This window comes from Hemitrygon akajei, chromosome 15, assembly GCF_048418815.1.
Source record: "Hemitrygon akajei chromosome 15, sHemAka1.3, whole genome shotgun sequence".
NCBI classification, from domain to species: domain Eukaryota; kingdom Metazoa; phylum Chordata; class Chondrichthyes; order Myliobatiformes; family Dasyatidae; genus Hemitrygon; species Hemitrygon akajei.
Window position 1 is genome coordinate 41,015,325 of NC_133138.1, and position 14,246 is coordinate 41,029,570.

The 14,246-nt window shown below is 44.0% G+C and overlaps 1 protein-coding gene across 1 annotated transcript in view; it reads right to left on the bottom strand.

The window, feature by feature from the left end:
* Window positions 1-14,246, bottom strand: part of LOC140739273 (UDP-glucose 6-dehydrogenase-like) — a 75,302-nt gene that overhangs the window by 37,400 nt on the left and 23,656 nt on the right. The gene's annotated exons all lie outside the window — the stretch shown is intronic.

Here is a 14,246-nt window from a genome sequence, read left to right on the forward strand (position 1 = left end):
ACATCGATTCTGGCAGGATTTGCAGGACATTACTCCCTACAAAACAAAACCCAATAGCATGAATGGCAGCGATGCTTTACTTCCAGATGAGCTCAACGCCTTTTATGCTCGCTTTGAAAGGGAGATTAAAACTAAAGCTTTGAAGATCCCTGCTGCACCCATGACCCTGTGATCTCTGTCTCGGAGGCCAATGTCAGAGGGTGAACACTGGCAAAGAGGCAGGCCCAATGGTAAAGCTCTGAAGACTTGTGCCAACAAACTGGCGGGTGGATTCAAGGACATTTCAAACCACAACAGTTGAAAGGTTGAAAATTCCCATCTGTGTCAAAACAGCAACAATTATAACAGTGCCCAAGCAGAGTAGTGTGAGCTGCTTTAATGACTATTGTACAGTAGCACTCACATCTACAGTGATGAAATGATTTGAGAGGTTGGTCATGGCCAAAGTCAACTCCTGCCTCAGCAAAAACTTGTACCCACAACAATTTGCCTATTGCCACAATAAACCTAAGGCAGATGCAATTTCAATAGCTCTTCACATGGCCTTAAATCACCTGAACAATACACACATCTATCTCAGGATGATGTTTGTTGACGATAGCTCAGTGTTTAACACCATCATTCCTACAGTTCTGATCAATAAGCTACAGACCTGCGTCTCTGAACCTCCCTCTGCAATTGGATCCTCAACTTGCTAACCGGAAGACTAGTCTGTGTAAATTGGTATTAATAACTCTCCCTCACTGGCAATCAACACTGGCACACCTCACCGGCTCTACTCTCCATATTCATGACTGTGCGGCCAGGCATAGTTCAAATGCTATCAATAAATGTACTGATGATACAACCATTGTATATCACAGTATGCTGTATATCAGTGATTTAGAAGAAGGAATAGATGGCTTTGTTGCCAAGTTTGCAGATGATACAAAGATTGGTGGAGGGACAGGCTGTATTGAGGAAACAGGTAGGATGCAGAAGGACTTAGACAGATTAGGAGAATGGGCAAAGAAGTAGCAAATGAAATACAATGTTAAAAAATGCATGGTCATGCACTTTGGTAGAAGAAATAAATGTGCAGACTATTTTCTAATGGGGAAAAAATCCAAAAATCTGAGGTGCAAAGGAACTTGGGAGACCTTGTGCAGAACACTCTAAAAGTTAACTTGCAAGTGAGCCAGTGGAGAGGAAGGCAAATGCAATGTTAGCATTCATTTCAAGAGGCCTCGAATACAAGAGCAGGGATGCGATGCTGAGGCTTTATAGAGCACTGGTGAGGCCTCACCTTCAGTATTGTGAACAGTTTTCAGCTCCTCATCTAACAAAAGATGTGTTGGCATTGAAAAGGGTTCAGGAGGTTCACAAGGTTAATTCTGGAAATGAAAGGTTTATCAGACAAGGGAAGTTTGATGGCTCGCGATTCAATTTAGAAGATTGAGGGTGACCTCATTGAAACCTTTCAAATACTGAAAGACCTATACAGAGTAGATGTGGAAAGTATGTTTCCCATGCTGGGGGAGTCTAGGGTCTCAGGATAAAGGAACGTCCATTTAAGACAGAGATACAGAAAAGTTTCTTTAGGCAGAGGGTGGTGAATTTGTGGAATTTGTTACCACAGGCAGGTGTGGAGGCTAGATCACTGGGTGTACTTAAGACAGAGATTGATTAAGTTCTTGATTGAACATGGCATCAAAGGTTACAGGGAGAAGGCCGGGAGTGGGGCTGAAGGATAAGCCACGATTGAATGGTGGAGCAGACTCGATGGGCCAAATGGCCTAATTCTGCTGCTATATCTTATTGTCATTGTTGGCAGAATCTCAGATGGAGATGAGAAGATATACCAGCTGGTGGAATGGTGTCAAGCAACAACCTGGCACTCAATGTAAGACCAAAGAGCTGACTGTGGGTTTCAGAAAGGGTAAGATGAGGGAGCACACATCAGTCCTCATAGAGGGATCAGAAGTGGAGAGAATGAGTAATTTCAAGTCCCTGGGTGTCAGGATCTCTGAGGATTTAATTTGGTCCCAACATATCGATGCAGCTATAAAGAAAGCAAGACAGCAGCTATATTTCATTAAGAGTTTGAGGAGATTCAGTCTGTCAGCTAAGACACTCAAAGACTTCTACAGATGTAATGTGGAGAGCCCTAACAGGCTGTATTACTGTCAGGTATTGGGCAAGGTGGGGAGGGGGGGCTACTGCACAGGATCAAAAGAAGCTACAAGAAGTTGTACAATTATTTAGCCCCATCTTGTGAACTAGCCTCTACAGTATCCAAGATAGCTTCAAAGAGCAGAGTCTCAGAAAGGCAGTGTCCATCATTAAAGACCCCACCACCCAGGGCATGCCCTCTTCTCATTGTTGCCATCAGGAAGGAGGAACATACTCAACAATTCAGGAACAGCTTCTTCCCCTCTGTAATCAGATTCTTGAATGGACATTGAACCCATGGACACTACCTCATTTTTATTACTTCTGTTTTTGCACTGTTTTTAATTTAAGGTGATAAGACAGGAGCAGAATTAGGCCATTAAGAACCTATCAATCTCTGCCTTAAATACACCCAACGAAAGTCCCCTGAGGCTGAGCCCTTTTCTTCCAGACTCCCCACCATGGGAAACATCTACTCAGTCTAGACCTTTCAACATCATAATATTTCAACGAGATCCCCCTCATCCTTCTCAATTCCAGCAAGTACAGACCCAGAGCTATCAAATGTTCCTCATATAACCCTTTCATTACTGGAATCATCCTTGTGAAGTTCCTCTGAATACTCTCCACGAAGGCATAAGGTAAGTTGGTCTTCATTAGTCAGGGGATTGAGTTCAGGAGCTGGTAAGTGATGTTATAGCTCTATAAAAGCCTGGCAAGACAACACTTGGAGTATTGTGTTCAGTTCTGGTCACTTCATTATAGGAAGGATGAGGAAGCTTTAGAGAGGAGGCAGTGGAGATTTACCAGCATTAGAGAGTATGTCTTAAGAGGATAGGTTGAGTGAGCTATGGCTTTTTTCTCTGGAGTAAAGGAGGATGAGAGGTGACTTGATAGAGGTGTATAAGATGGTCAAATGTATAGATCAAGTGGATAGCCAGACTTTATCCCCAGGGCAGAAATGGCCAACACGAGAGGGAATTATTTTAAGATGATTAAAGGAAAGTATGGGGGGGGGGGTGGAATGTCAGAGGTGTTTTTTTTTAACAGAGTGGTATGAGCTTGGAACGTGCTGTCAGGGGTGCTGATGAAGGCAGATATATTAGGGACATTTAAAAGAAGTGTAGATAGGCACATGGAAGATAGAAAAATGGAAGGCTATGTTGGAGGGAAGGGTTAGATTGATCATAGAGTAGGTTAAAAGGTTGCTGCAAGATTGTGGGCCAAGGTGCTGTAGAGTGCCATGTTCCATGTTCTGACCAATCCCACAAAGAAACCACAGCAAGAGAACCCCTGGACACAGACTCCAGTCTTCCATTGTGTAACTGAAGTACGTCAGAGCTCGGAGTTCAATTCAGGTGTCCTGTGTGAGAAAGTCTGTACCCTCTTCCTGTGGGGGGGGGGGGGGGTGCCTGTCCATCCTCTGGATGCTCCAGTTTCCTCCCACAGCCCAAAGATGAAGCGGCTAATTGGTCATTGAAAATTGTTCTGTGTTTAGGCTAGGGTTAAACAACGTGGTTCAGTGGGCTGGAAGGGAGTGAATCTGCACCATATCTACAATGAAAAATAACAACCGTGTGCCACCGGAGGGTCTGAGGAGTGATCAGAGAACTCAGAGGCTCTGAACTTTATCCTGCATCAAAAGGAAGACAATGGGCATGTCAGCATTATGATCGGTTATTGTCCTGTGAAATCAGGTTCACAGGTTCAGTGAGTGGGGACAGAAGTACTCACTACTGGTAAATTAACTGTTTACTTACAGAACGTGACAGACACTAAATATTCAGCAAACCCTTCAAGTTACACTCAGTAACAAATACATATCTAAACTGAGTATCTGAAGTGGCAGGACAAAACAGACAGAGACACACACAGTGGCAAATACTTATCGAAGTGTGAGCCCGGACCCACTTTACTGCAGCACACTTACACTGTAAACCGTACTAAGCATTCAGTAAACCCTTGTAGTTACACTCAGTAACAAATACTCATCCGAAGAACGTGCCTGGACCAGTTGTACTACACACCTCCGCTACTTACTGTTTCCATGGTGCCAACTGCACATGGTGGCCCGGAGAACAAACAGAGAGACCATGTGATCTCCACTCGATAGGTTCAAACTCAACCAGAGCCATGATGTTATCAGTTAAATGCCAAATCGTGGGAAGGGTGACAATACTCCTTAAATGGTCCAATCCCTAGCTAGCACAGAGAAGCGGCTTTCGATGATCAGGCTACAGTCATACAGCACAGAATCAACCCCTTTAGCCCAACAGACTGATGCTGACCAAGATAGCAATCTACACTGACAGCATTTGTCTGTGTTAAACCTACATCTTTCTGCATCTATTCTATTCCTGTACCTGTCCAGTTGTATGAGGGGTGATTGATAAGTTCGTGGCCTAAGGTAGAAGGAGTCAATTTTAGAAAACCTAGCATATTTATTTTTCAATATAGTCCACTCCTACATTTACACACTTAGTCCAGCGGTCGTGGAGCATATGGATCTTGGACCTCCAGACAGTGTTTACAGCAGGGGTGATTGATAAGTTCAGGGCCTAAGGTAGACGGAGATGAGTTATACAGCTCTCGTTACATGCACATGCAGGTCAACTCTTTGAGTGATTATGCAGAAAGTTTGAACTTAATAACTCATCTCCTTCTACCTTGGGCCACGAACTTATCGATCACCCCTTGTATTTTAGAGGAACACACACAAAATACCTGAAGTCAGCATTCCCACCATTGCCTGTAAAGAGTTTGTTTGTTCTCCCTGTGACCGCCTGGGTTTCCTCCAGGTGCTCTGGTTTCCTCCCACATTCCAAAGATGTACTAGTTGGTAGGTTAATTGGTCATTGTAAATTTCCTGTGATTAGGCTAGGATTAAATCAAGGAATCGCTGGACAACATGGCTCGAAGGGCCTATTCCACACTGTATTTCAATAAATAAACTAGGTCAGGCAGTGTCTATGGAGAGGAGTAAACAGTCAATGTTTTGGGCTGAGACCCGTCATAAGGACTGGAAATTGGACCCACCCCTACCACAACCTCTGGCAGCTTGTTCCACATAAAACCACCTTCTGTGAGAACTTTGCCCTCAAGCCCCCTTTAAATCTTATCCTCTCAAACTGAATCTTAATCCTATAGTTTTGGACTCCCCACCCAGCGGAAAATATTGTGACCATCCACCCTTCAGGATTTTATATACCTCTGTAACAAGGATTTCCAACCTGGGCTCCATGGCATTAAGAGATTGGGAGCCACTGCTCTATAAGGTCACCCCTCAGCCTCCTACTCTCCAGGGAAAACTGCGCTAAAATATCCAGATTCCAGACCTCCAGTCCTGATAACGTGATCGCAAATCCTATCTGCATCTTTTCCAGCTTAATGACATCCTTCCCATAGCTGATTCACCAGAACCAATTCACATCAGAATGTATTTTACATTGTCACACGTAGCATCCATCATCAAGGTCCCCCATCACACAGGATATGCCCTCATCATTGCTACCATCAGGGGGGAGGTACAGGAGTCTGAAGACATACAACCAATGTTCCAGGAACAGCTTCTTTCTCCACCATCTGATTGCTGAACAGACATTGAACTCATGAACACTACCTCACTACTTATTTATTTATTTATTTATTATTGTAATTCATATTTTTATATATAGCTCTGTACTGTTGCTGCAGAACAACAAATTTCATAACAAACGTCGGTGAAATTTTCCACAACCCTCTACAGGAACTCATCGTGTCCATCTGACTGCATCATCATGTGGTACAGAGCCTGCAAGGCCCTGCACAGGATAGTAAAAACCAGCAAAAGGATTACCGGTGAGTCCCTCTCCCACCATTCATGACATTTACTGAGAACGTTGCAGACCAAGGACCTGAAATGTTGCTGAGGATCCCACAATCTCTCTGACCCACTACCGACAGGAGTATCAGGACTAGGACTGCCAGACTGAGTAACAGCTTCTTCCCCCCGGCTGTGAGACTAATGTCACCACCGAGGTCTCATCACCAGGAGAGTGAGCAGTTTACTGCTCATCATTTACCAGTGCTGTGTACCGTAAGCACTCCGAATTATATTTTATTAACCTATAATAAGTTGTTTTATGTGCTTTGTGTGATATATATATTGTGTGGGTGCACTATGGGGTCCAGAAGAGCACTGTTTCATTTGGTTGTATTTATGTACAGTCAGATGATAATAAACCAACTTGAACTTGATATTAAACCTGATTCTGATGTCTGGAGGAACGGTGAAACGCTTGTCTTACAAATTGTTCATACACAGTACATTGAGGTAGTACAGGGAACATATAAACAGGTAACTTGGAATAGAGAATGTTCCAATGTTCCAGGAATTGTGTGGGTTTCCTCCGAGTGTTCCAGTTTCCTCCCACACTCCAAAGATGTAAATTAATATCAAAATGCAAAATAAATTTTAACAGCTGCAGAAGTGCAAGATCATAATAAGATAAATTATGAGGTCAAGAGTCCATCTTATCATACAAGGGGAACCATTCAATAGTCCATTAACAACAAAGAAGAAGCTGTCCTTGAGCCTGGGAATACAAGAGGTGTGAAGCTGATCGACACAAGAGACTCTACAGATGCTGGAAATCCAGAGTAACACACACAAAATGCTGGAGGAACTCGGCAGGTCAGGCAGCATCTATGGAGAGGAATAAACAGTCACGTTTCTGGCTGGGACCCTTCCTCAGGACTGGAAAGGAAGGGGAATTCCCAAGCCTGTTGCCAGGACTGGGTGGCCTGAGTAGAGGAAAAAGAGGCAGAGACCATTTTCCCTGCAGTGTAGGAGGCTGAGGGAAGATTTTATGAAGGCTCATAAAATCACGAAGGTCAAGGCTTCCACATCCAGGACCTCCTCTTCTGCTACGATGAGGAGCAACACTGTCTGAGTAGCCTCCAACCTGATGGCATAACCATCGATTTCCACTCCTAACTTTTCCCCCTCTTCCTTCCCCCACTCTGGCCTCTTGCCTCTTCTCCTCACCTGCCTATCACCTACCCCGGTGGCTCTCCTCCTTCCCTTTCTTCCCCAGTCCACTCTCCTCTCCTATCAGATCACTTCTTCTCCAGCCCTTTACCTTTCCTACTCACCTTCTAGCTGGTTTCATTCTGGCGACTTCCCCTTCCTTTTCTGTCCTGATGAAGGGTCTCTGCCCGAAACGTCGACTGTTTATTTATTTTCATCAGCCTGCTGAGTTCCTCCAGTATTTTGTACGTGAACCAGATAGTTTTTCTACTGGGAAATTGCTTGAGAATAATTCTTCAACAGTTCATAAAACCTTGACTCAAAAGAATGTAATGCTGAGGCTTTATAAGGCCAGACCACACTTAGGAGTACCGTGAGCAGTCTTGGGTCCCTTCCTTATCTAAGAAACAAAGTGCTAGCTTTGGAGAGAGTCCAGAATGAGGAGTGTTTGATGACTCTGCGGGCCTGTACTCGCTAAAGTTTATAAGAATGAGGAGGTGATCTCAATGTTTAACCTATTAAATATTGAACAGCTTAGATTGAGTGGATGTGGAGAGGATGTTTCCTATAGTGGGGAGTCTAGGACCAGAGGGGCAACCTCAGAATAAAGGGATGTCCATTTAGAACAGAGATGTGGAGGAATTCTTTTAGACAGAGGAGGTGAATCTGTGGAGTTTGTTACTACAGAGGCCATTGTTGGGTATATTTCAGGCGGAGGTTAATAGGTTCTTGATTAGCAAGGAGGTCAAAGGATACAGAGAGAAGGCAGGAGAATGAGGTTGAGAGGAAAAATAAATCAGCCCTGACAGAATGGCAGAGCAGACTTGACTAATTCTGCTCCTCTGGCTGAAAGCTTTGTACAGTGTGGATACAAATCTTCCTTCAGCGGTTCCATCTGGGATAGCAGCCCACTGCCTACCAGTGGGAAGTTCCTTGCTCTAATGCAGAGTTTTCACAAACCAGTCACTGTGACACGGTACATCCTGATTTCCTGCATTTCCTGAGCAGTCAACAATGAAGCCTTTCATAAACTTTTCAGTTGGCTTTGCAATTTACACGATACCTGGCTGAAATAAGTAGATTTAATGACCAGTTTCATTTCAACAAAACAAGGTCGCTTTTGTCTGAAGATTCCTTGAGAAGGTACTGGAGAAACTATCCTGATTTGATTACATCATTGCCTGGTATGTGATTTCAATTCTGCAGGCAGGTAAGAAACTTCACCCGGACCATACCCTTCCACACCTCTCATCAACGCAAGAAGCTGCAGAGTAAAGGTTGAGTGAGGTAGGACTTTCCCCTTTGGACAGGAGGATGAGAAGTGACTTGATGGAGGTGCAGCAGTAGTAATGTTATCACTCAAGTCGAATATGATATTCTCCTTGGGGGTTGTAAGCGAATGACTGTGTGTGACTTTGTATAATGTAGAGGTTGATGCACCACACAGTCCTTGACTGATCAGAGTCAGGGTCCAGTGATATGGAATGCAAGACCCCTGGGGACCCTCCACTGCCATTGTGTTGTGTCACCCTTAACCCATGACCTCTACTTCTAGTTCATCCAACCTGAAAAGCCTGTTTGAATTCACCCTGTCTATACTGCTCAATCCTGTATACCTGAGTCAAATCTCCTGTCTATCTTCTGTATTCTGGGGAGTAAATTCCTAACGCATTCAACCTTTCCCTAGAATTAAGGTCCCCAAGTCCTGGCAACATACTTGTAAATTTTCTCTGAACTCTCTCAATCTTATTTACATCTTTCCTGTAGGCAGGGGACCAAAACGGCACACAATACTCCAAATCAAGCCTCACTAATGATGTCTTGTACAATTTCACCATAATATCCCAACTCCCATACTCAATACTTTGATTTATGTTCCAAAAGCTCTCTTTGTGACCTGATCCACCTGAGACACAACTTTCAAGGAATTATGGATCGATATTCCAGATTCCTCGGTTCTACCACACTCCTCAGTGCCCTACCATTCGCTGTGCAAGTTCTAATCTGCTTTGTCCTCCCAGAGTGCAATACCTCACACTTGTTTCCACAGGTGTGCTGGATACGGAGACTGTAGCCACATGCTTCCAGGCTCTCCTCATATCACAATCAATCTCTGACACTCAGCAGTCGAGAGAGATAATTATGAAAACATTTCAGTGACACAGTAAGTTACCTTCATATCCTCTGGTCATTGTTTGTAAGTAACTCCACGTAATCATTTATCATTGGAAATATTTGGTAACTCACTCTATAACTAGTTGTACCTTATTTTGTCTGGGAGGCCTAATGATTGATCTGAGAAGCCACTGTACAGAAACAGCCATTTCCACATCTTGCTTCCTCCGAAATCCAACACAGTTATTCACTTCAACCACACCTTTTAGAGAAGATTTCACATTCTCACCTGCTGACCACCTCTCTAGTTCCCCTCCTCCTCTCCTTTCTCCCATGATCGGCGGCAGCGAAGGTCACTAATTCTAAATACCTTGGCGTTAATCATTTCAGTGGATCTGCCCTGGGCCCAGTAGGCAAGTCCCATTACAAAGATGGCATGGCGGAGCCTCTACCTTTAGAAGATTCAGCATGACATCTAAAACTTTAACAAACTTCTTTAAGAGTATATTGACTGGCTGCATCATAGCCTGGTATGCAGACAACAATGCCCTTGAATGGAAAAGTCTACAAAAAGCAGTACATACAGGCAAGTCCATCAGGGGTAAAGTCCTCCCCATGATTGAACACATGGAGCATTGTCATAGGAAAGCAGCATCCATCATCAGGGACCCCCATCATCCAGACTGTGCTCTGTTCCTACTGCTGTCAGTAGGAGCAAGGTAAAGGAGCAAATGAATCTCAGGGTAGTATTTGGTAACATACATTGATAGTGCAGTGTCTTCCCTCATCAGAGTCCTTCTTCAGCTCTCTTTTCTCTCTTCCACCTATCCCCTCCCAGGTCCTTCCTTCATTCCCCCACCTTCACTAGCTCACCTTCCCCCTCACCTAGTCTCACCTATCACCTTCTAGCTTGTCCTTCCCTTTACCCACCTTATTCTGGTTGCTGTTCCCTTCCTTTCCAGTCCTGATGAAGGATCTCGGCCCAAAATGTCGACTGTTTATTCACTTTCACAGATGCTGCCCAATCTGCTGAGCTCTTCCAGCATTTTGTGTGTGATGCTCCAAATTCTCATTGCTCCCTGGATAAAAAAGGGCTTCTCCCCTCACTAGATCTAGATCAGGGGTTCCCAAACTTTTTTATGCCATGAACCAATACCATTAAGCAAGGGGTCCGTAGACCTCAGGTTGGGGACCCACCCTAGAGACTCTCTGAGAAGACTATTGTCAGATCATCTAGGTCAACAAGCAGTTGTTGAACATTACAGCACTGAACAGGCCCTTCAGCATATGATTTTCTGCCAAACTTTTAATCTGCTTGAAGATCAGTCATAAGAAATACAAGAAACGTAAGGGCCAGAAGCAGGACTCAGCCATTCGGCCCATCAAGCCTGCTCTACCATTCAATAAGAACATACGGACTAGGAGCAGGAGTCGGCCATTCGACCCGTTGAGTCTACTCTGCCATTCAATAAGATCATGGCTGATCTGGTCAAGGACTTAGCTCCACCTACCTGACTTTTCCCCATAATCCCAAATTCCCCTGCACTGCACAAATCTGTCTTATATATATATTTAATGAGTTAGGCTTTACAGACTCCTTGGGTAGAGAATTCCACAGATTAATTCCCCTCTGGGAAAAGTAATTTCCCCTCATCTCTGTCCTAAATCTACTCCCCTGAATCTGGAGGCCATGTCTCCTAGTTCTAGTCTCACTTAGCAGTGAAAACATCTTTCCTGCCAGCACATCAGTGCAATTACAAAGGAGGCATGACAGCAGCTATGTTTCATTCAGAGTTTGAGGAGATTTGACATGTCACCAAAGATGGTCTCAAATTTCTACAGATGCACCACAGATAGCACTCTAACAGGTTGCATCATAGTCTAGTGCAGGGGGCAACTGCACAGGATCAGAAAAAGCCACAGAAAGCTGTAAACTCAGCCAGTTCCATCATGGGCCTCTACAGCATCGAGGACACCTTCAAAAGGCGATTCCTCAAATGGTCGGTATTCCTCATTAAGGACCGTCATCACCCAGGACATCCTCTTCCTACTGCTGCTATCAGGAGGGAGGTACAGGAACCTCAGGACTGACGACACCCAGTCCAGGAACAGTTATTACCACTCAACCATCAGGCTCTTGAACCAAAGGGAATAAAGCATCTGGAGTATTGCATGAAGTTCTGGTCTCCTTACTTGAAGGATATAGTGGCTTTGGAGGCAGTGCAGAGGAGGTTCACCAGGTTGATTCCAGAGATGAGGGGGTTAGACTAAGAGGAGAGATTGAGTCATCTGGGACTGTATTCGCTGGAATTCAGAAGGATGAGAGGAGATCTTACAAAATTATGAAAAATTTAGAGGCAGAAAAATTGGTTCCACTGGCAGGTGAGACTAGAACTAGGGACATAGCCTCAAGATTTGGGGGGAATAGATTTTGCATGGAGACGAGGAGGAACTGCTTTTCCCAGAGAGTGGTGAATTCTCTGCCCAATGAAGCAGCGGAGGCTACCTCAGTAAATAGATTTTTGCATAGTAGGGGAATTAAGGGTTATGGGGGTAAAGGCAGGCAGGTGGAATGAGTTCATGGTTATATTAACCATTATCTTATTGAATGGCAGAGCGGACTCGATGGGCCAGATGGTCTACTCCTGCTCCTGTTTCCTATGTTCTTTTAACTACACTCAACTTCACTTGCTCCATCATTGAAATGGTCCCACAGCCTATGGACTTACTGTTAAGAGATCCTCATCTCTGGTTCTCAATATTTATTGCTTATTTATTATGTCTTTCTGTTTGTATTTGCAGTTGGCTGCCTTTTGCACACTGGTTGAACACCCAAATTGGTGTGGTCTTTCATCGATTCTGTTACAGTTATTTGTCTGTTAAAGATTTATTTTCTATTATTCCCATGAGAGAATTAATCCGAGTTGTATATGGTGATATACATGTGCTTTGATAATAAATTTACTTTAAACTTTGAGTAAAATGTTGGTGAGGTCTAATTTGGAGTACTGTGTGCAGTTCTAGTCATCTACCTACAGAAAGATAATTATAATCTACACACACACAAAATGCTGGAGGCACTCAGCAGGTCAAGCAGTATATATGGTAGTGAATAGATAGTTGGCGTTTCGGGCTGAGACCCTTCTTTGGGATTGAAAGAGTGCAGAGAAAATTTACAAGTTTGTTGCCAGGACCAGAGGACCCCAGCTGTAGGGAAAGGTTGAATAGATCAGGACTTTATTCACTGTAGTGTAGGAGAATGAGGGGAGATTTGATGGAGCTATACAAAATTATGAGGGGTATAGATAGGGTAATGCAAGCAGGCTTTTTCCACTGAGGTTGGGTGGAACTACAACTGGAGGTTATGGATTAAGGGTAAAGGGTGAAATGTTTAAGGCATGGGTTCTCAACCTGGCAGTTCATGGACCCCTCCACAAGACCATAAGACATAGGAGCTGAATTCGGCTATTCAGCCCATCAAATCTGTTCTGCCATTCCAATATGGCTGATCTCAAATCCCACTCAACCCCATACACCTGCCTTCTTGTCATATCCTTTGATGTCCTGACCGATCAGGGAAATGATCAAACTCTGCCTTAAATATACCCACGGACCTGGCCTCCACCGCAGTCTGTGGCAGAGCATTCCACAGATTTACTACTCTCAGGCTAAAAAAATTCCTCTTTACCTCTGTTCTGAAAGGTCACCCCTCAATTTTGAGGCTGTGCTCTCCAGTTCTGGATAGTCCCATGATTCAGGACATTTACAAGGACAGGTGTGTAAAAAGGGTCTGTAGGATCATTGGGAACCCAAGCCATCCCAACCACAATCTATTCCAGCTGCTACCATCCGGGAAGCGGTACCAAAGCATAAAAGCCAGGACCAACAGGTTCCTGGACAGCTTCTTTCACCAGGCCATCAGACTGATGAACTCACACTGATTTGTGTGCACTCTATATTACATTGACTGTTCCATTCATTATAAATTACAATGATTGCACATTGCACATTTAGATGGAAACATGATGTAAAGATTTTTACTCCTCATGTATGTGAAGGATGTAAGAAATAAAATCAATTCAATTCAGTTCACAGGAAACATCCTCTCCACATCCACCCTATCTGGTCCTTTCAGCATTCGGTAGGTTTCAATGAGATACCCCCCTCTGCATTTTTCTAAATTTCAATGAGTACAGGCCCAAAGCTGCCAAACGCTCCTCAAATGTTAACCCTTTTATACCTGGAATCACCCTCATGAACCTCCTCTGCACTCACTCCAACGACAACACATCCTTTCTGAGATATGGGGCCCAAAACCGTTGACAATACTCCTGACTAATGTCTTATAAAGCCTCAGCAATATCTCTTTGCTTTTATATTCTATTCCACTTGAAATGAATGCCAACATTGCATTTGCCTTCTTTACCACAGACTCATCCTGTAAATTAACCTTCTGGGAGTCTTGCACAAGGACTCCCAAGTCCCTCTGCACCTCTGTTGTATGAACCTTCTCCCCACTTAGATAATGGTCCGCACTATTGCTCCTTTTACCAAAATGCATTATCATACATTTCCCAACACTGTATTCCATTTGCCATTTTTTTGCCCATTCTTCCAATTTGTCTAAGTCCTGCTACAATCGCATTGCTTCCTCAGCATTACCTACCCCTCCACCTATTTTTGTATCATCTGCAAACATTGCCACAAAGCCACCAATTCCATTATCCAAATCATTGACAAACAATGTGAAAAGTAACGGTCCCAATACTGACCCCTACCCCTGAGGTGCAGCACTAGTCACTGGCAGCCAACCAGAAAAGGCCCAATGGTAGAGCAGAAAAAGAGTTTGGGAGCCTCAGGTTTAAGGGAAACACAAGGGGAACTTCTCCACTCAGAGGGTGGTGAGAGTGTGGAACAAGCTGCCAGATGGATGTGGGTTCAATTGTAACACTTGACAGAAATTTGGATGGGT